A 20,555-nucleotide genomic window follows, 5' to 3' on the forward strand; every position below is an offset into this window, starting at 1 on the left:
TCCACCATACACATCTCTCTGTTACCTATCGGACAGCCAATCCTGAATCTAGCTGACCAACTTGACATCCAGACCCCCATGTGCTGCAACTTAAAGATCAGCTTATCATGTGTCAAATGCCTTCACTAAGTCCAAGAAAATGGCAGTATATGGCTTTCCCTCATCAACTGTTCTTGTAACATTATTATAAAAGGCTAGAATATTACTAAAACAAGAGCACCCCTTCACAAATCCATGCTGACTCTCACAGATAAAATTACCCTCATCTGCCCAATGATGTATACGGTCCCGCACTAATTTTCCAAGTTCTTAACAACTACTGATGATACACAAACTGGCCTATAATTACACACTTCCAGTCTGCTACCGCCCTTATGCAATGGCACTATCTTACCTTCCTTCCATTTCCTGGGCACCTTTCCCGTTGTCAGACTTTCATTGAAAAGCCAGGTCAAAGGAGCTGTCAGTTCTTTAGCACATTCTCTCAAAACTCATGGTGAAATACCATCCAGTCCCACAGCTTTACTGACATCTAGAGTACTCAGTATTTGGAACACATGATGAAATATTCCAAGTTCATTGAACAATTCCACTATGTCCTCTGCATCAGTCACTCTATTCCCATTTTTATCTGACAATGTTATTCTTTCACAGTCATTTCTCCTCCTACTGGCCACACAGCTAAAAAATTCCCTAGGATTTTTTTTTGGATCTTAGGGCCAATCTCTTCTCTTATTCCAGTTTCGCCTTCCTTACCATACTAGTCACTCTCCTGGCCTGTGTCTTATATTCTTCATGCATCTTCTCTTCACCTGTCTCCTTATATCTCTTGCATAGCCTCTTTTTCGCATGCAGTTCCTGTTTAATATTGTTTGTCATCCACTTTACTCCAAATTGTGTCCTCTTCTTCACCCTGGCTTACTATTGCTGCTAACAAATATTCGTTCACAATTTCCCAAGCACTAATGATATCCTGTCCTTCCAATTCTTCCTTCCATGAAACTTCCCCAAGTTGATGTCTAAGACTATTATAGTCACTTGTCTTATAATTCCACATACATTCCCATCTCTTTGATACTCCTGCATGTCTATTCATCTTCCAAGTCAAAACCATATGGTCACTCTCTCTCTCTCTCCAACTGGTGGGAGAGATGTCATCTCAGTTATTATCAACTTTTCTGATGCTATGACCAAATTCAAAACTCTTGAACCTCTTGTTCCCTCTATTACATGTTGCCTAAGACATTTGTCCCTCAAGAATTCAAGAAATTCCATTCCCATATTGGTACATGCATCTTCCTCTCCCCAATTTATGCTGCTGTAGTTAAAATCTCCCATAACAATCATTCTTCTTGCACTTGCCAAGCTCAACTGTCTAAACATCTCCTGGTCCCCATCCTCTGTGCTCCTTGGTCTGCAGCAACATTTTGTAGCATTTTGTCTGTAGCATTTTTGGGCACCTTATTTCTGATGTTCTTGGCATTCATAAATAGACATAACTATTCATTTCTTGGTCTATAGCCAGTCACACTCATTCTGTCCCCTGTCTGTGACATCTCCACACCTGCTCCTGTCTGATCTGATCATCTTCTACTCCCCACAGTGCTTTCTTCACACACTCCTTGACCACCTCCCTTGAAAATTTTATGCCATGGCATGGCTGATAGCTGACAACTCAGCTTTATATTCACTTATAATGAATGACCATGCCAATTCAAGTGCTCACAAAAATCAAAAAGTTAGAGAAAACTGGTGAAGAATGAGGTTTATTTATGGTAAACAGATGTAGTCAAAATCAGACTTGAGTTAACATCCAACAGTTGAGATATCACAATAATATAATAAGTTATATTCCTATGATATCACAAGTTTTGATGATCTTGACAATGCATATGACAAAGTATGAAGAACTAAAGTTATTCAAGCTGTACAGTGTAAATAGAATAGAATCTTAATCAGAGCAAATATAGATTATACAAAAGTTGCAAATGAGTAGTTAGAATTAAAAGATATACAGAAAGATGGCATGATGTCAATTCATGTGAGGTAAGATTGCATCGACATCTAGACTGTTACTTATTAATTGGTATGAACTACATTATAAAAGAAAGGAATATTAAACCAGATATCCACATAAGAGATAAGTTTCTCCATTTTATGCAGATGGCGTTATTCTCTTAAATATGCTAACAATTTGTGAGAGTCCCTAGCAAATCTTTCATATGTGCATTAATAACACATGAAAATAGGCAGGAAAACAGAAAACATCAGTTATGTTCTCAGTGGAAAATTTAACAGGTTTGCAGATGCTGCATTTTTTCCCTATTTTGGCAATGTTTTTATTAGAAATAATAAATCAAACATGGATATAGATTACAGAATAAGTTAAGAATTACGGTTGGTATGGCAGAGAAACACATGCTAGTAATATACAGAATATAGCATTAAAATCAATTTTAAGATAGAGTTATGGTTAAAAGACATGTGATGCTTCTTTAAGACATTTGTATTCTTAAAATAATTGTCCTCTTTTCAGACATTTTTGAGACATAAATGTAAATATGTTCTGTACTATAATTTTTAAATTAAACTGACAAAAAAAGGAGTGACGCAAATTAAAACATTTTGCTTTAACTGTAGGTTCCCTTCTTTACCTTGGAAGTGATTGGACACAGCAAAAAGAGTGACAGTTTTGTTTCTTTTTAACCACAAGTATGCATGCAGTATTTTGTGGCATAAAACTCAATCACTGGATAAAAAAATAAACCATGTTAATTCAGTTATTAGAAAACATTCATACTGATTAAAATGTTTTAGAAAACAAAACTATGAAAACATGCAGAAAAAAATTATTATTAAAAGTAAAACGCAAATACACTCATACCTTGCTATACAGCCGAGATATGTTGGTGGAAAGTCGGCCACAAAGCGAAATACTGTATAACGAATCATTTATTTCCATATAAAGCCGTATAAATTTGGTAAGATTGTTCCAATTTTATAAAAAAAATAGAAAATCATTGGGTTTCTGGTTGAAAATGCATTTTTTATTTCATTTAAAATATCGTTTACATTAGTTATTAATAAAAACAAAAATATAATTCTATAATACTAATAAAATAAAACGAAATAAAATACAAATAATAAATGAACGTTTTTCGTTTTTTTTTAAATTTTCGAATCAGTCTGTGACGAATTGCATGACATCACTTCATTATTGTCACCATCTGTTGCTGTCTGAGGACCCGGTTTAAAAAATTTGTCCAACGTTTGTTGCAATGTGTCCTTTTTCTTTTCTTTTTGCAATTCTTTGTAGCAGTTAATAAATGTGTTAATGCTGCAAGAAACTTTGGCACTGTGTTCTTCATTAGGATCGTTTTGAAGTAGGATGTTTATTCCTTGTTCGAAATGAGTAAGCGCATTCGATAAATCCTTTGAGGTTAATTGTCAGCAAACAACTGGCTCTTGTTGTTCCTCATCAAATGTACGGTTTGTTTCCAACTGTATTAATTTTTCATTAGAAAGTGGTTCTCTAATCAGCATCTAGCAAATTGATTACATCACGTTCTTCCACATCCTCAAAACCAAGTTCATTTGCTAGGTTCAATATATTTTGTCTAATTTCAGAAAGGGGTTCAAATTCAGAATCATTACTTGTAATGCATTCTGGCCAAATTTTTTCCATATATGGTTCATTGTGGTTAATTTCAACTCATTCCATGATTCGCTAATGTTGTCCACAGCATCTATGATATTGAATTTTTTCCAGAACTCTTTAATTGAAGATTCACCATCGGTTTCATTTATAAGTTTTCAAAAGGTTCTTCGTAAATAATATGCCTTAAAAGTAGCTATTGCACTCTGATCCATTGGCTGGATTAGGGCCGTTGTTTTTTTAGGTAGATATTCAATCTCCACATCTTCAGATAAGTTAACTGGATGCCCTGGAGCATTATCCAATAGGAGCAAGAATTTGTTACTTAAATTTTTCTCCTGCAAGTATTTTTTGACATCAGGGCAAAAAATAATTTTTGAACCAATCTTCGAAGAGTATTTTGGTCATCCAATAATTGCCCATCGTTTGGACCTCCAAATGACGGGCAATTGTTTCTTGTTCAATCCTTTTAAAGTACTTGGATTTTCAGAAGCATATACCAAAAGCTGTTTCAGCTTAAAATCCCCTGCCGCATTTGCACCAAGCAGCAAAGTTAATTGCTCTTTGGACACCTTATATCCAGATGCAGCCCTTTCGTTCTTTGAAATGTATGTTCTTTCAGGCATTCGCTTCCAATAAAGGGCTGTTTCGTGCACATTAAAAACTTGCTGAGGAACGTATACACCTCTTTCAATAATTGATTTCAAAATGTTTGGATAGGCTAGAGCTTCATTGGCGTCGGCACTAGTTGCTTCACCTTTCATTATAATATTATGCAAATTATTACGATTTTTAAATTTTTTGAACCAACTTGTGGCTTGCTAGAAACGTTTCATCTGCCAAATCTTCACTAGTATCTTCACTCTTCGAATTTTCAAAAATACTTCTCACCTTTTCCTGGATAGTCATTTGGCTCATTGGCATCCTATGTTGATTGTTGTCTTCAATCCATATGTTTAATAATTTTTCCATTCTTTCCATATTGCTACTTCTTTGGCATGTTAATTTTGAAACACTTAAAGGTGCAAGTGACTGTGAATGTGCATTCATTTTTTCTTTGTTAGTGCGAATTGTTTGAGCCGTACATTTCGCAAGCCCTAATGCCTTACATATATCAACAATTTTTTCAGAAGCTTCAATACAATGCAAAACATCTAGTTTAATCTCTAGTGAGACAGATTTATGGCTTCTTTTTTTAACTTCATCACTCACCAAATTCAAAGACCGTTTCGGGCTCATGTTTACCCCAAATACATACTTTTTCGATTTAAAAAAACAAAAAATAATAACAGTTACAATGTACACATTTTATAGCAACAAAAATACATACATACATATTTATTGAACACTTTAATATGTATGTATTTACATACAAATGCATATTGTGTACTTATCAACAATGTTTATAGTTGTTCCTCATCAACTATAAATTCATAGTGTTAACATAGTGTTTGGTTTAACACATTCATATGTGTTAAACCAAACACTTCTACTTTTGATACTGGGGATTTACCTAATTTACTAAACTAATCACTAAATGCATCTACTCATGAGCATGTTTACAGAAGGCAGGGACGAATTATGTGCTACGCAAAGATTGCGTGACTACAAGACGACGCAAGTAGCGTTCCTGCGTGGAGCAGTGCGGCCAGCCTAGAACACATGACAAAAGACGCACACAGGGTATTTCCCGACTTTTTTGGCTGTATATTGAAAAATTGTAGGTTGGAAATCGAAACTTAGCCATAATTACACAAGGCTGTTATAGCGAAAAGCCGTATAAAGAGGGGCTGTATAGCGAGGTATGAGTGTATTTTTATCTGAAGCTTACAGATTGTCTTTGGTGGAATGATAATTCAAAAGGTAGAATTTTACAAAAGAGAAATAAGCCACATGATAGAAATGTTTTCTTTTTTTTGTCAACTTCATATTGATTATAAACAAATAATCGATAAAAATTTGATAAAAATAATCTCCCTTAAGACTAATACATTTATTCCAGCGATGCTCCAGTGCCATTATCCCATCCCTGTAGTGGTTCTCAGTAAGATCTCCAAAATACTCCTCTACTGCTGCAATCACCTCTTGATTCGAAGAAAAACACTGACCAGCGAGGAAGAGTTTTAGTTTTGGGAAGAGACAGAAGTCAGAGGAAGCCAAATCCAAGAGCCAACAATTCATAGTGCAGATCCCTTAATTTTCCCATTGCCAAAACACCTTTGTGGGCGGGTGCATTGTCCTGACACAATGTGATTTTTCTCTTCTGCAAACTGGGTCTTTTCTCACGAATTTTTTCATCTAGTCTGGTTAAACGATCGGAATAATATTCCCCAGTTATTGTTTTACCATTTTCAAGATAATTAATAAACAAAATGCCTTTAGCATCCCAAAACACTGATGCCATGACCTTGTCTTCTATGGCACTGAACAACCAGCTTCTGTCCACTGTTTTGACTGCTGAATGGATTCTGGTGTGTACTGGTGAATCCAAGTCTCATCCATAGTAATAAATTGCCACATAAAATCAGTTTTATTCTTGCTAAAATGCTCCAAGCACTGTTCAGAGATTTTCATGTGAGTGTGTTTTTGATCTCTGCGGCACCCATCTTGCGCAAAAGCTTTTTCATTTGCAATTCTTTATGCAAAATGTATCTTACATGTTCTTTTGAAATACATATAGTCTCAGCAATTTCATGCACTTTGACTCACTGGTCATCCAATACCATATTGTGCACTGATCAATGATTTCTGGTGTTGTTACACTTTTTGGAGGTCCTTCACATGAATCATCTTCAAGGCTGGTACAGCCATGTTTAAACTCGGCAGCCAATTTGTTAATTGTCGAAAATGAAAGAGAAGAGTGCCCATAAAATTTTATGAACGTTGAATGAATTTCTTCTGGTGTTAAACCTTCTTTTACAAAGAAATTTATAACTGCACGATACTCAATTTTATCCATTTCAAGGGATGCAGACAACACTTTAGCTTCTGACAGCTGTATAAAAAAACTACTTCACAGAATGACTTGCAATTTCACATCAATGCTTATGACAGATGTACCAACTTAGAAGAAAAAAATCTTGCCGATAGTGTTGCAATTTATGTTTGAGACCTAGTACTTTTCAGACCACCCATGTATGTTCATCATCATCATCATCAAATTCCTGCCATGTACCCTCAAGGGGTGTACAGGATATGACAGTACTACATGAAAAAATTACATCATTACTAACTTCCTATCTACAATTTTCCTCCAAATCAGTCTGTTACTTGTCAAGACTCCAACATTATCAGATCTTATATTTCTATCGTCTAAGGCACTTTGTAGCGTATCAATCCACCTATATCTTGGTCTTCCTCTGGGTCGTTTTCCTGCCAACCTGGCAGAGAACACTTGTTTTGCTAATCTTTCCTCTCCCATTCTATTTAAGTGACCATACCATCTGAGATTAGCTCTGCTAACGCATTCCTGGATGCTGACAATGTCAAGTTCTTTCCTAATATCCTCGTTTTTAATATGATATTGCCATTGATGCCATCTGTTCACGCCTCTAATCTTTCTCAGGACTCTCATATCTGCGGTCTCTAGTCTTTGGTCAAGTGTTTTACTTCTGACCCAGCTCTCAGATCCATAAGTTAAAATTGGTTTGAACACAGTCTTGTATACAGCTAATTTAGTGTTCCGACTAATTTCTTTCTTATTCCATATGAATTTATTCAATTGACTTCCCACGATACCAGCTTTGCTGATTCTGTTGTCTATTTCTATATTTAGTTTACCATCTTCAGTAAAAATTGTGCCTAAGTAGCTGAAATGTTTTACTTGTTCCACAGGTTCTCCATTCACAACACAGTTGACATTTTCAATGATTCTGCCTATTTTCATTGTCTTTGTCTTTTTTTTGCTGACCATCATACCATATCTATTACAACAGCTATTCAATTTAGTTAGAGAATCTTGCAGACTTGTAGTGGATTTATTTAGAAGTATAACATCATCCGCATAAAGCAAAGAGCTGACATTAACATCTCCAATTTTGATATCAGGTTTAATACCACATTCCTTCATAATGTGATCCATATAGATAATGAATAACAGAGGGGATAATGTACATCCTTGTCTCACACCAGATTTGACATTAAACCATCTTCCCGTACTTCCTTCAATTCTAACTGCTGACCCACAACTCAAATAAAGACTAAGTATTGCTTGATATAATGCCCCATTGACACCATATAACTGCAGTGTATTGAATAGCTTCTCTCTTGGCACCTTGTCATATGCCTTTTCCAAATCGACAAAACTTAAATACAGATCTTTGTTATATTCCCATGCTTTCTCGACTATTTGTCGTAAAGTGAAGATCTGATCCTGACAGCTTCTATTTGGCCTGAATCCAGCTTGTTCTTCACCAAGCTTTTCTTCCACAATTCTTCTCAACCGTTTCTCAAGTATACTTGCATAGATCTTGCCAGGAACACTCAGTAGGGAAATACCTCTGTAATTCTCACATTCAGTTTTATTTCCCTTTTTATATATGGGTACTATGAGAGCTCTACTCCAATCATCGGGAATTCGTCCCTCTGTCCAGGCTTTCTGAACTATGCAGTGCAGCCACTGTACGACTCTTATACCACCATACTTCAGCATTTCTGGTCGAATATCATCTACTCCTGCTGCCTTTCCACATTTCAAGCCTTTGATGGCTTTTTCTACTTCAAGTATGGATATGTATTCCTGACTGCATGCCTGGTCAGTGTTTTTTATCACTGTGCTGTCATCACTGCTTGTTTCATTTAGCAGTTTTTCAAAGTAATTACTCCATACTTCAAGGATATCTTTTTCTCCTGTTTTCATTTCACCTTTATCATCTCTAATTCCTTTTACAGCACTCTTTCCTCCATTCCTAAGCTTCTTCAACAACCTCCAGAATATTTTGCCACCTTCTTGATATTTATTTTCTATATTCTTGCCAAAGTCCTCCCATGACTTTTGTTTAGCTAGTTTTACACACTGTTTAGCTTTCTTACATTTGTCTCTGTATTCTGTAAGAGTAAAAGCTGACTTATTTGCCAGGAACTTTTGATATGCTTTCTTCTTTTCCTTCACTGCCTCTTTAACTTCCTGTGTCCACCAGGGAGTTCTGATTTTTTTATCTTTGCACACAACCTCACCACATGCCTCTCTGGCAGAATCAATCAATGTTTCCTTCAGAGTTTGCCACTGAATCTCCAAGGTTTGATTCCTGTTCTCAAACTCTTTCATTTTCTTTTCAATAATATTTCTGTATTTTAGTCTACAGTTTACATCTGAGAGCTGCTCAACTTTTATTCGCTTTAAAACTTTCTTACATGTTATTCTTTTCAATATGAAATTCAATTTTATCCTGCTCAAGACTAAATAGTGATCACTTCCAATTTCAAATCCTCTGTACACTCTGGTGTCCTGCACCAGGGAGAAAACATCACTATCAACAATAACATAGTCAATGAGACTTTTCTTATTCCTAGCCTCTTCTCTCCATGTGAATTTGTGCACATTTTTATGTTGGAACATGGTATTAGTAATAACCAGTCCATGTCCTGAGCAGAAATCCAACAGATATTTGCCATTATTATTAGCTTTGCTCTTTTCTCCAAATTTTCCCAAAATATTTTTGTATGTCTCACAATCATTTCCTACTCTATTATTTAGAACCCCAACAAGGACCAACTTTTCCTTTTTCATTGTGTCAGTTGCTTTTTCTAAAGCCTCAAAAAATTCCTCCACTTCTACCTTAGTAGAACCTTCTGTGGGACCATAGGCACAAATAAGTCTCATTGTCCAGTTCCCCATTCTGATATTTGCCCACATTACTCTACTTGAGACTGACTGCCATTCAAGAAGATTAGCCTCGTATTTTGTGTTGAATACTATGGCTACTCCTTCTTTTCCTTGATTGTTATTGCCTGAATATAATATTTTGTATTTATTGCTCAGAAAGATCTCACCAGTTTTGGTCTTTTTTGTTTCAGTCACCCCTATTATGTCGATCTGGTACTTATCTAATTCCTCAGCTAGCTCCATTTCTTTGCCATTCAGGATTCTTACGTTGATAGTACCGATCTTTAACTCTGGTGATGTTGAGTTGGGGTTTGTTTTCAGATTTGTTCCAGTAGCTGACTTTTCGCTGTTCGCCCTGGTTCCCTGGCGAAAACAACGGGGGCCTTGTTTAACCAGGCGACGCCCCAGCCGGCATGAAATTTTGTCATGTTGTACCATCATTTTTTATTTTGGTTTAACCAATAAGAATACAATTTGGTCGGCTAAATCCCAAATTGCCAGCCCATCCTCGTTCGTTCAGTATCAAAGTAGATACCCAACAGGGTGCACCACGAGAAGGTGAGGATTGGACATTAGGTCAGAAGCCCTGGTCGGTTCTCCGCATTCCTTTAAAGGCTATGTGGAGGTCTCCTCTCAGTTATACAGCTTTGACCCTTAAGCACCCCTATGTTGGGTTATTTATTTATTTCGTGTGTGAACTACAGAAAATGTAAGTGCATACATATAAATGATTAAACGCATACATTAAAAAAAAAATAGACATTAAAAGAATAGGAACTAAAAGCATATATTAGAAGACAAAAATGCCACTTGCATGAAATATTAAGCATAAAAAAACATATAATGTCAAATTTCACTCATCCAGTGACTAATATACTTTAAAAGCTGTTTCATTACACTGCATTAATTCTTCTCAGGTACATATATTATTAATGTCTATTAAGCAGCTTTGCAGAAGATGATCCATGATTTGTGTTTCACGACATGAGCAGCTGTCATTGTCTGTGTAGCCCCATCTGGCCACATTCTGCTTTGATCTGCCCATTCCGGAACGAAGTCTATTCAATATCTTCTATCTTTGCCAGTCAAGACGTAAGCCGGAAGGAAGAGATTCATTTAAGTTCAGAGCCTCTGGAGATTGTTCTTGCCACATTGTTGACCTTGTAGCTTTTATGGAATCAACCAACAGTTCCACCGAGTGAATAAAACTTTTCCTTGACCTTAGCCGCTTATGTACAGGTATCCCTCGATTAACACGGTAAATTAATCCCTCAATGTTACCGGGTATATCAAAATCGTGTTAATCAAATCTAATAATCAATAGTAAAAAAGTACAATTCATTCCTGATCGATTACTGTACTAATAGTTCATTTTATATGGTACTCTTTTAGGAAAGATAAAAAATGAATGCAAAGTAAATGTTTAATAAATGCTTATGCCTACATTATTTACTGCAATTTTTTATCAAAAGAAGTCATCAAGAGTCATTTGAACAGTTTTAGTTTTTTTCTTATCGGCATAAATTCTATGATAACAAGTAAAATGACTCTCCAGACCTCGGCAAAAAAAGCAATAAAACATGAAGAAAAAACACTGCAAATATAATACATGATGGTACAAATTAAGTGGATAATCAATCCAATGTTATTTCATAGCCGAATATAGAAACTACAAGAGTTTCGTGCCGAATATATAGAAACTAAAAGTTTCAGCAGATGCAAGCATAACCAATCTTACAGGCAACCGTAGTAAAGGCGGAATAATCTCCAGATCACTTTTGCTTAGTATTTTCCATAAATGTAAAGCACATCTCCTAGAGGACATGTATGATAAATAAGTCATTGGCTCTCTATTGTAATACATGATGGTTTATTTATTTTCAGTTACTATCTAAAAATTATTGAACAAAGAATAAAAAAAATAAAAAAAATAAACCATATTATACTGACATCGGAGATCGCGGTATCTCTCAGATACAGTTTACTGTCAAATATCACAAACCTTTGCATAACATGTGTTAAACCAAACTGATAGCAAAAAACAGTGCGGAATATCACTCGTAACATATGAATGCACAGCTACTCATGACCTCCAAGCTATACACTGAATTGTGTGAGAATATTTATATTAAGCATTTTGCTTGTATCTGTCAGATCAGCTGTGAGCTCCTCAGGGTTAAAGGCGCGTTAATCAAAACTCTTGCTGCGTATATCAAGGGAATGCCGCAATTAATTTTGCCGCGATAATCAAAACCGAATTCCACAGATGATCCGGAAGACATGCATCACCAGACTAGTACAATGAGTACAGGTCAAGTGATTATTATGGGGGACTTCAACTATGTAGATATAGACTGCAAGGAAAGAAGAAAGATCACATTGCAGGAAAGAAATAGAATTTATACACCTACTAAGAGATAATTACTTAAGGTAGCACGTGATGGAGGGGACTAAGCATGAAAGAGTATTGGACCTAGTCACAGGATCAGAAGATCTATCTATAACAAATGTGACAATGCCTGCAATTGGTGAAAGTGACAATGCAGTCTTGACTTCGGAGATTGCAAAATATGAGGAATATTTTATCAAGAAGGGTATTAGTGGAACTACAAGGCAGGTGATTATGACATGCTTAGGAAAAAGCTTAAATCTGTACCATGGCATAAAACACTGCAGGGTAAGGATGTTAGTAGTGCATGGGATATAGTTAAGGGTAATCTAAAGGAAGCAGTATTAAGTTGTATAATTAGAGTAAGGAGGGTTAATTGGGTAGGAGGTAAATGGATGAGTAATATCATTAAGCAAGAGCTGCAGAAGAAGAAAATGCTGTGGAGGGTATATAAAGAGAAAGGTGAAACGTTACCGATGTATAAGCTTATTAACAAGAAAGAGAACGGCGACCAGCAAATTCATGAACAGTACAAGGCTCACGCAAGAAAGTGACCTGCATGGCAAGGGAGGCAAAAATCAGATTATGACAAGAATCTAGCTGATTAGGCCAAAGGAAATTCTAAAGATTTATTTTGTTATGTGGCAAATAAGAGGAAGAATGACTATGGAAGATTAATCTTAAAGAGTGATGATGATGGGCACGAGGAGACAGAAATGGATAAAATAGCTGAGTTACTGATTGACCACTCTGCAAGGGTATATCATCCTAGAAATGTTACTGCTTTAACCTATATGACAGACACTAATGTGGGAACAGAGGTGGATGAACTGGAGGTTCTTAGGATATTGCAGAGTCTCAATGTAAATATAGCTGGGATTAGATAGGATATCAGCTAGGGTTTTGTGAGAATGTGGAAGGGAACTGGCAATGCCTTTAACTAGGCTGTTTAATTTAAGTCTCAGCTCTGGTAGAATTCCAAGGAAGTGAAAAGAGGACAAAGAACCTCTCTTGTGCAAATTCCTTTGCATAAGGGAGGTTCTAAGACAGCAGTAGCAAATTAAATTCCAATCACAGGCATGGTGGTAAAAGTACTAGAAAAATTGGTAAAAAGAGGCGATATCATCCTAGTGAGGATGTTAGTCATGCCTTAATAATTTACTAACTTTTTATCATAGAGTAACAGCTAGGTTGGATTGAAGGAAATGGCTACATGATGATTTTGCTGGATTTTGCACATGGAACTCTGTTATGCATATTAGAAAAAATGGGGATGGATATGACACTGGTTAAGAGGATAAGAGGGTGGCTGCTGGAGATATCAAAAAGTGGTATATGGAGGGGCAGAATAAAGGTGAAAACAGGTGACTAGTGGTGTGCCACAAGGTTCAGTGCTGGGACTGTTGCTATTTAATTTGTACATAAATGATATAGAAAATAACCTGAAAGGAAATATGCAGTTGTTTGCTGATGATTTAAATTTCGCAAAATTAGGTAGAGTAATAGTTAATCAAGGTGATGTGGAGAGTTGAGGATGATTTAAATAGGCTATCAGTATGGTAAATAGTTAATGGGCATCAGTTTAATGTGGAGAAATGTAAAGTTATGCATTTTGGGATAAATAGATTACAAGCCATGTATCACATTGATGATACTGTACTCCAGGAAACAGATGAAGCTAGATTTAGGGATGGAGGGAGACAGAGCGTTAAAGTTTAGTGGACATATTGTTTAGTTTGCATAAGATTACTTACACATTAACAAGTAGAGATAAGGAAGTTGTTATTCCTCTTTATAACGCCTCCATATGCAACATCTGGATTAATGTGCTGAAGTTTCGTCCCCTGGGTTTCTTGGGGATGAGGAAGCTATGGAGAGGATTCAGAGGTGAGTGACCAAGATGATGAGTGGTCTGTGGAATGTTCTCTATAAGGATAGATTGTAGGTGGGTGGATTGCAGAAGTTGGTTGATAGGAGAAAATGAGGCGATATGATTTAAACATTTAAGTTACTTAAAGGGTTTTATAGGATAGATTCAATGGAAATGTTTCAGCACTTGGCTAGAGGGACCAGAACAAGAGGTCATCCCTGGAAGTTGAATAAAGGTGTCATTAGCAGGGGTGTGAGGACTAGATTTTCTGCTTGGAGAGTTGTGAAGTGAAATGGGTTGCCAGAGTCAGTTGTGAGTTCTTTGACTGTTAATTGGTTGAAGGAGAGGTATGACAAATTGTGTGGATAGATTGCGTCTTCTGCGATGAGTCTTTCTACTCCATGGAGGTGAATGTATAATAATAATAATACTTTGGATAAATAATAGATTCTGTTGAGAAGAGACTTCAGGGACATCAATCTGACATCCATTATAAGAAATCCCTCCCCACCTTGTCTGGCTCAGCATGGGGGTGACACTGACCACAGAATCTTCCAGTCAAAGACTTGTTTCTTATAGTTTAAATTTGGGCACTTATTCAAGAAGTGAGAGTGTTAAAGTGCTACTTCAACACCCTAAACTCAACTCTGAATGATTGTGTTTCATTATCAAAAATATGGGTTTCCTAAGTAATTACGTATTCTTAGTAAATCTAAACAACATTTTTTGTGTGTTTGTTTGTTGTTGTCAACTTCATCATGATCAAATTCCTGGTATATACCCTCAAAGGGGGTATATAGGATATGAGAGTAATACATGAAAAATTTATCATTACTAACTTCCTATCTACAATATTCCTCAAAATCAGTCTGTTACCTGTCAAGACTCCAATATTATCAGCTTTATATTTCTGTCTTCTAAGGCACTTTTTCCTGCCAACCTGGCAGAGAACACTTATTTTGCTAATTTTTCCACTCCCATTCTGTTTAAGTGACCATACCACCTGAGATTAGCTCTGCTAACACATTCCAGGATTCCAACAACATCGAGTTCTTTCCTAATATCCTCGTTTTTAATATGATCTTGCCATAAATGACATCTGAAAACTCTTTCTCAGGACTCTCATTCTGCAATCTCTAGTCCTTGATAAAGTGTTTTATGTCTAACCCAGCTGTCAGATCCATAAGTTAAAATTGGCTTGTACACTGTGTTGTTTACAGCTAATTTAGTATTCTGACTAATTTCTCTCTTATTCCATTTAAATTTATTCAGTTGTCTTCCAATAATACCAGGTTTCTTGATTCTGTTGTTTCCATATTTAATTTACCATCTTCACTAAAAAATCATGCCTAAGTAGTTTTAATTTTAATTTAATGAAATTTAATTTTATCCTGCTCAAGACTAAATGGTGAACACTTCCAATTTCAAATCCTCTGTACACTCTGGTGTCCTGCCCCAGGAAGAAAACAGCACTATCAACAATAACATAGTCAATGAGACTTATCTTATTCTTTGCCTCTTCTCTCCATGTGAATTTGTGCACATTTTTATGTTGGAACATGGTGTTAGTAATAACCAGTCCATGTCCTGAGCAGAAATCCAACAGATATTTGCCATTATTATTAGCTTTGCTCTTTTCTCCAAATTTTTCCAAAATATTTTTGGATGTCTGACAATCATTTCCTACTCTGCTATTTAGATCCCCAACGAGTACCAACTTTTCCTTTTTCATTGCGTCAGTTGCTTTTTCATCATCATCATCATCATCAAATTCCTGCCATGTACCCTCAAGGGGTGTACAGGATATGATAGTACTACATGAAAAAAAAAAATTACATCATTATTAATTTCCTATCTACAATTTTCCTCCAAATCAGCCTGTTACTTGTCATCACTCCAACATTATCAGATCTTATATTTCTATCGTCTAAGGCACTTTGTACCGTATCAATCCACCTATATCTTGGTCTTCCTCTGGGTCGTTTTGCTGCCAACCTGGCAGAGAACACTTGTTTTGCTAATCTTTCCTCGCCCATTCTGTTTAAGTGACCATACCACCTAAGATTAGCTCTGCTAACGAATTCCTGGATGCTGACAATGCCAAGTTCTTTCCTAATATCCTCGTTTTTAATATGATACTGCCATTGATGCCATCTGTTCACGCCTATAATCTTTCTCAGGACTCTCATATCTGTGGTCTCTAGTCTTTGGTCAAGTGTTTTACTTCTGACCCAGCTCTCGGATCCATAAGTTAAAACTGGTTTGAACACTGTCTTGTATACAGCTAATTTAGTGTTCCGACTAATTTCTCTCTTATTCCATATGAATTTACTCAATTGACTTCCCACCATACCAGCTTTGCTGATTCTGTTGTCTATTTCTATATTTAATTTACCATCTTCACTAAAAATCGTGCCTAAATAGCTGAAATGTTTTACTTGTTCCACAGGTTCTCCATTCACAACACAGTTGACATTTTCAATGATTCTGCCTATTTTCATTGTCTTTGTCTTTTTATTGCTGACCTTCATACCATATCTATTACAACAGCTGTTCAATTTAGTCAGAGAATCTTGCAGACTTGTAGCGGATTTATTTAGAAGTATAACATCATCTGCATAAAGCAAAGAGCTGACATTAACATCTCCAATTTTGATATCATGTTTAATACCACTTTCCTTCATAATGTGATCCATATAGATAATGAATAACAGAGGGGATAATGTACATCCTTGTCTCACACCAGATTTAACATTAAACCATCTTCCTGTACTTCCTTCAATTCTAACTGCTGACTTATAACTCAAATAAAGACTAAGTATTGCTTGATATAATGCCCCATTGACACTATATAACTGCAGCGTATTGAATAGCTTCTCTCTTGGCACCTTGTCATATGCTGTTTCCAGATCGACAAAACTTAAATACAGATCTTTGCTATATTCCCATGCTTTCTCGACTATTTGTCATAAAGTGAAGATCTGATCCTGACAGCCTCTATTTGGCCTGAATCCAGCTTGTTCTTCACCAAGCTTTTCTTCCACAATTCTTCTCAACCGTTTCTCAAGTATACTTGCATAGATCTTGCCAGGAACACTCAGTAGGGAAATACCTCTGTAATTCTCACATTCAGTTTTATTTCCCTTTTTATGTATGGGTACTATGAGAGCTCTACTCGAATCATCGGGAATTCGTCCCTCTGTCCAGGCTTTCTGAACTATGCAGTGTAGCCACTGTAAGACTCTTATACCACCATACTTCAGCATTTCTGGTCGAATATCATCTACTCCTGCAGCCTTTCCACATTTCAAGCCTTTGATGGCTTTTTCTACTTCAAGTATGGATATGTATTGCTGACTGCATGCCTGATCAATGTCTTTTACCACTGTGCTGACATCACTGCTTGCTTCATTTAGCAGTTTATCAAAGTAATTACTCCATACTTCAAGGATATCTTTTTCTCCCGTTTTCATGTCACCTTTATCATCTCTAATTCCTTTTATAGCACTCTTTCCTCCATTCTTAAGCTTCTTCAACAACCTCCAGAATATTTTGCCACCTTCTTGATATTTATTTTCTATATTCTTGCCAAAGTCCTCCCATGACTTTTGTTTAGCTAGTTTTACACAGTGTTTAGCATTCTTGCATTTGTCTCTATATTCTCTAAGAGCACAAGCTGACTTATTTGACAGGAACTTTTGGTATGCTTTCTTCTTTTCCTTCACTGCCTCTTTAACTTCCTGTGTCCACCAGGGAGTTCTGATTTTTTTATCCTTACAGACAACATGTAAGGATAAATTTCACCACACGCCTCTCTGGCTGAATCAATCAATGTTTTCTTCAGAGTTTGCCACTGAATCTCCAATGTTTGATTCCTGTTCTCAAACTCTTTCATTTTTTCTTCAATAATCTTTGTGTATTTTAGTCTACAGCTCACATCTGAGAGCTGCTCAACTTTTATTCGCTTTAAAACTTTCTTACACGCTATTCTTTTCAATATGAAATTCAATTTTATCCTGCTCAAGACTAAATAGTGATCACTTCCAATTTCAAATCCTCTGTACACTCTGGTGTCCTGCACCAGGGAGAAAACATCACTATCAACAATAACATAGTCAATGAGACTTTTCTTATTCCTTGCATCTTCTCTCCATGTGAATTTGTGCACATTTTTATGTTGGAACATGGTGTTAGTAATAACCAGTCCATGTCCTGAGCAGAAATCCAACAGATATTTGCCATTATTATTAGCTTTGCACTTTTCTCCAAATTTTCCCAAAATATTTTTGTATGTCTCACAATCATTTCCTACTCTGCTATTTAGATCCCCAACAAGGACCAACTTTTCATTTTTGATTGTGTCAGTTGCTTTTTCTAAAGCCTCAAAAAATTCCTCCACTTCTACCTTAGTAGAACCTTCTGTGGGAGCATAGGCACAAATAAGTCTCATTGTCCAGTTCCCCATTCTCATATTTGCCCACATTACTCTACTTGAGACTGACTGACATTCAAGAAGATTAGCCTCGTATTTTGTGTTGAATACTATGGCTACTCCTTCTTTTCCTTGATTGTCATTGCCTGAATATAAGATTTTGTATTTATTGCTCAGAAAGATCTCACCAGTTTTGGTCTTTTTTGTTTCAGTCACCCCTATTATGTCGATCTGGTACTTATCTAATTCCTCAGCTAGCTCCATTTCTTTGCCATTCAGGCTTCTTACGTTGATAGTACCGATCTTCAACTCTGGTGATGTTGAGTTGGGGTTTATTTTCAGATTTGTTCCAGTAGCTGACTTTTCGCTGTTTGCCCTGGTTCCCTGGCGAAAACAACGGGGGCCTTGTTTAACCGGGCGACACCCCAGCCGGCATGAAATTTTGTCATGTTGTACTATCATTTTTTATTTTGGTTTAACCAATAAGAATACAATTTGGTCGGCTAAATCCCAAATTGCCAGCCCATCCTCATCTATTCAGTATCCAAGTAGATACCCAACAGGGTGCACCACGAGAAGGTGAGGATTGGACATTAGGTCAGAAGCCCTGGTCGGTTCTCCGCATTCCTTTAAAGGCTATGTGGAGGTCTCCTCTCAGTTATACAGCTTTGACCCTTAAGCACCCCCTTGCTTTTTCTAAAGCCTCAAAAAATTCCTCCACTTCTACCTTAGTAGAACTTTCTGTGGGACCGTAGGCACAAATAAGTCTCATATTTGCCCACATTACTCTACTCGAGAGTGACTCCCATTCAAGAAAATTAGCATCGTATTTTGTGTTGAATACTATGGCTACTCCTTCTTTTCCTTGATTGTCATTGCCTGAATATAACATTTTATATTTATTGTTCAGAAAGATCTCACCAGTTTTTGCCATTTTTGTTTCAGTCATCCCTAATATATCGATCTGGTACTTATCTAATTCTTCAGCTAGCTCCATTTCTTTTCCATTCAGGCTTCTTATGTTGATAGTACCGATCTTGAACTCTGGTGATATTGAGTTGGAGTGTGTTTAGGGTTTGTTCCAGGAGTTGGCTTTTCATTGTTTGTCCACACTATACTAACATACTATTACTGCATCAGTACCATGGGTACTGATGGATTATTAGGTTTATAACCTTCCATGAGTGGGATTCATTTAAAATAATAATAACACTCCTATTGAGGACTGCCACTAGAAAATGATCATGATATAATTTATATAATTTAATTTTAATACTAGATGTTATGACAGTACCTGATACCACACTTGAATTTTTTAATGCTTCCAGTATGTGTTATAGTCTTGCTGTACAACACAAATTTCTTCTGATCCTCTAATCTTTCTTTCATTATTGTAATTTTATTTTATTTACATACCCAATGTATTTATTCTTTTTATTAATTACATCCTTTATTGTATACTTTTTTTTCCTGCATAGTATTTTCTTTTTAAATTCTTATTTAGTGTGTTGTTGTTGTTGTAACACTATGATCAACAGGCAGGCACAGCATGAGTCACTTGACAATATTATATCCTTTCCACTCCTATGATGAGCATGTTAAAATTCAATTTTAGTCTATTTCCTTAGGCTACTTAATGATTGTTGAATCATTTTTGTATGAGCTTTATTAACGAAAGCTCTTAATAGGTTCACCATATGTTAGCAATTTAATCTGAACATTATTTGTAATGCCAATTAAAAATAACCAAGTGCAAATGCTTTCCTCTGTCCAATTTTCTAAATGAGGCATTTCAACCTAAATGTTTAAAATTAAGTTACTAAAGTATAAAGAGCTAATAAGCTTCATTTCGGCAATGAAAACATTACTTAAATTAAGGGGATATTAAATCCCACATAGTTTTAAAACCGAATAAGAAACTCAAAGATTGGAATCAGAGAGTTTCTTGCCGAATATAGTAAACTATATAAAGTATCGGCGGACACTAGCGTTAGCCAATGCAAGTGATCCTAGTACATAGTACATTACTGGGCAACTCGTTGCAAAGGTGGAGGAAGAAGTTCAGATCGCTATTCTTAGGTATTTTCCATAATGTAAAAACACATTTCCTAGGAAATGTATGCTGTTTTTACATTATGGAGGGAGGTCACTGCCCAGACCGGTTTCAGCCTTTTTTGAGGCTTCATCAGCGAGCAGCTAGACCTAATACCAAAGTGTATAGCGAAAAGAACTTATGTACTTTGCGAACGAGTTTTCCAAACAGGTGCAACCATTAAGTTACTAAAGTATAAATATAAAGATAAAGAGCTAATAAGCTTCATTTCGGCAATGAAAACATTACTTAAATTAAGGGGATATTAAATCCCACATAGTTTTAAAACCGAA

At 36.2% G+C, this 20,555-nt stretch overlaps 1 protein-coding gene across 4 annotated transcripts in view; it reads right to left on the minus strand.

Annotated features, from left to right (window-relative positions):
• The window catches only part of pdm3 (POU-domain protein pdm3), a 442,629-nt gene that overhangs the window by 224,154 nt on the left and 197,920 nt on the right, over positions 1 to 20,555 (minus strand). The gene's annotated exons all lie outside the window — the stretch shown is intronic.

This window comes from Typopeltis vanoorti, chromosome 6 (assembly GCF_054136105.1).
Source record: "Typopeltis vanoorti isolate ZY-2024b chromosome 6, IOZ_Tvanoo_1.0, whole genome shotgun sequence".
In the NCBI taxonomy this organism is placed as follows: domain Eukaryota; kingdom Metazoa; phylum Arthropoda; class Arachnida; order Uropygi; family Thelyphonidae; genus Typopeltis; species Typopeltis vanoorti.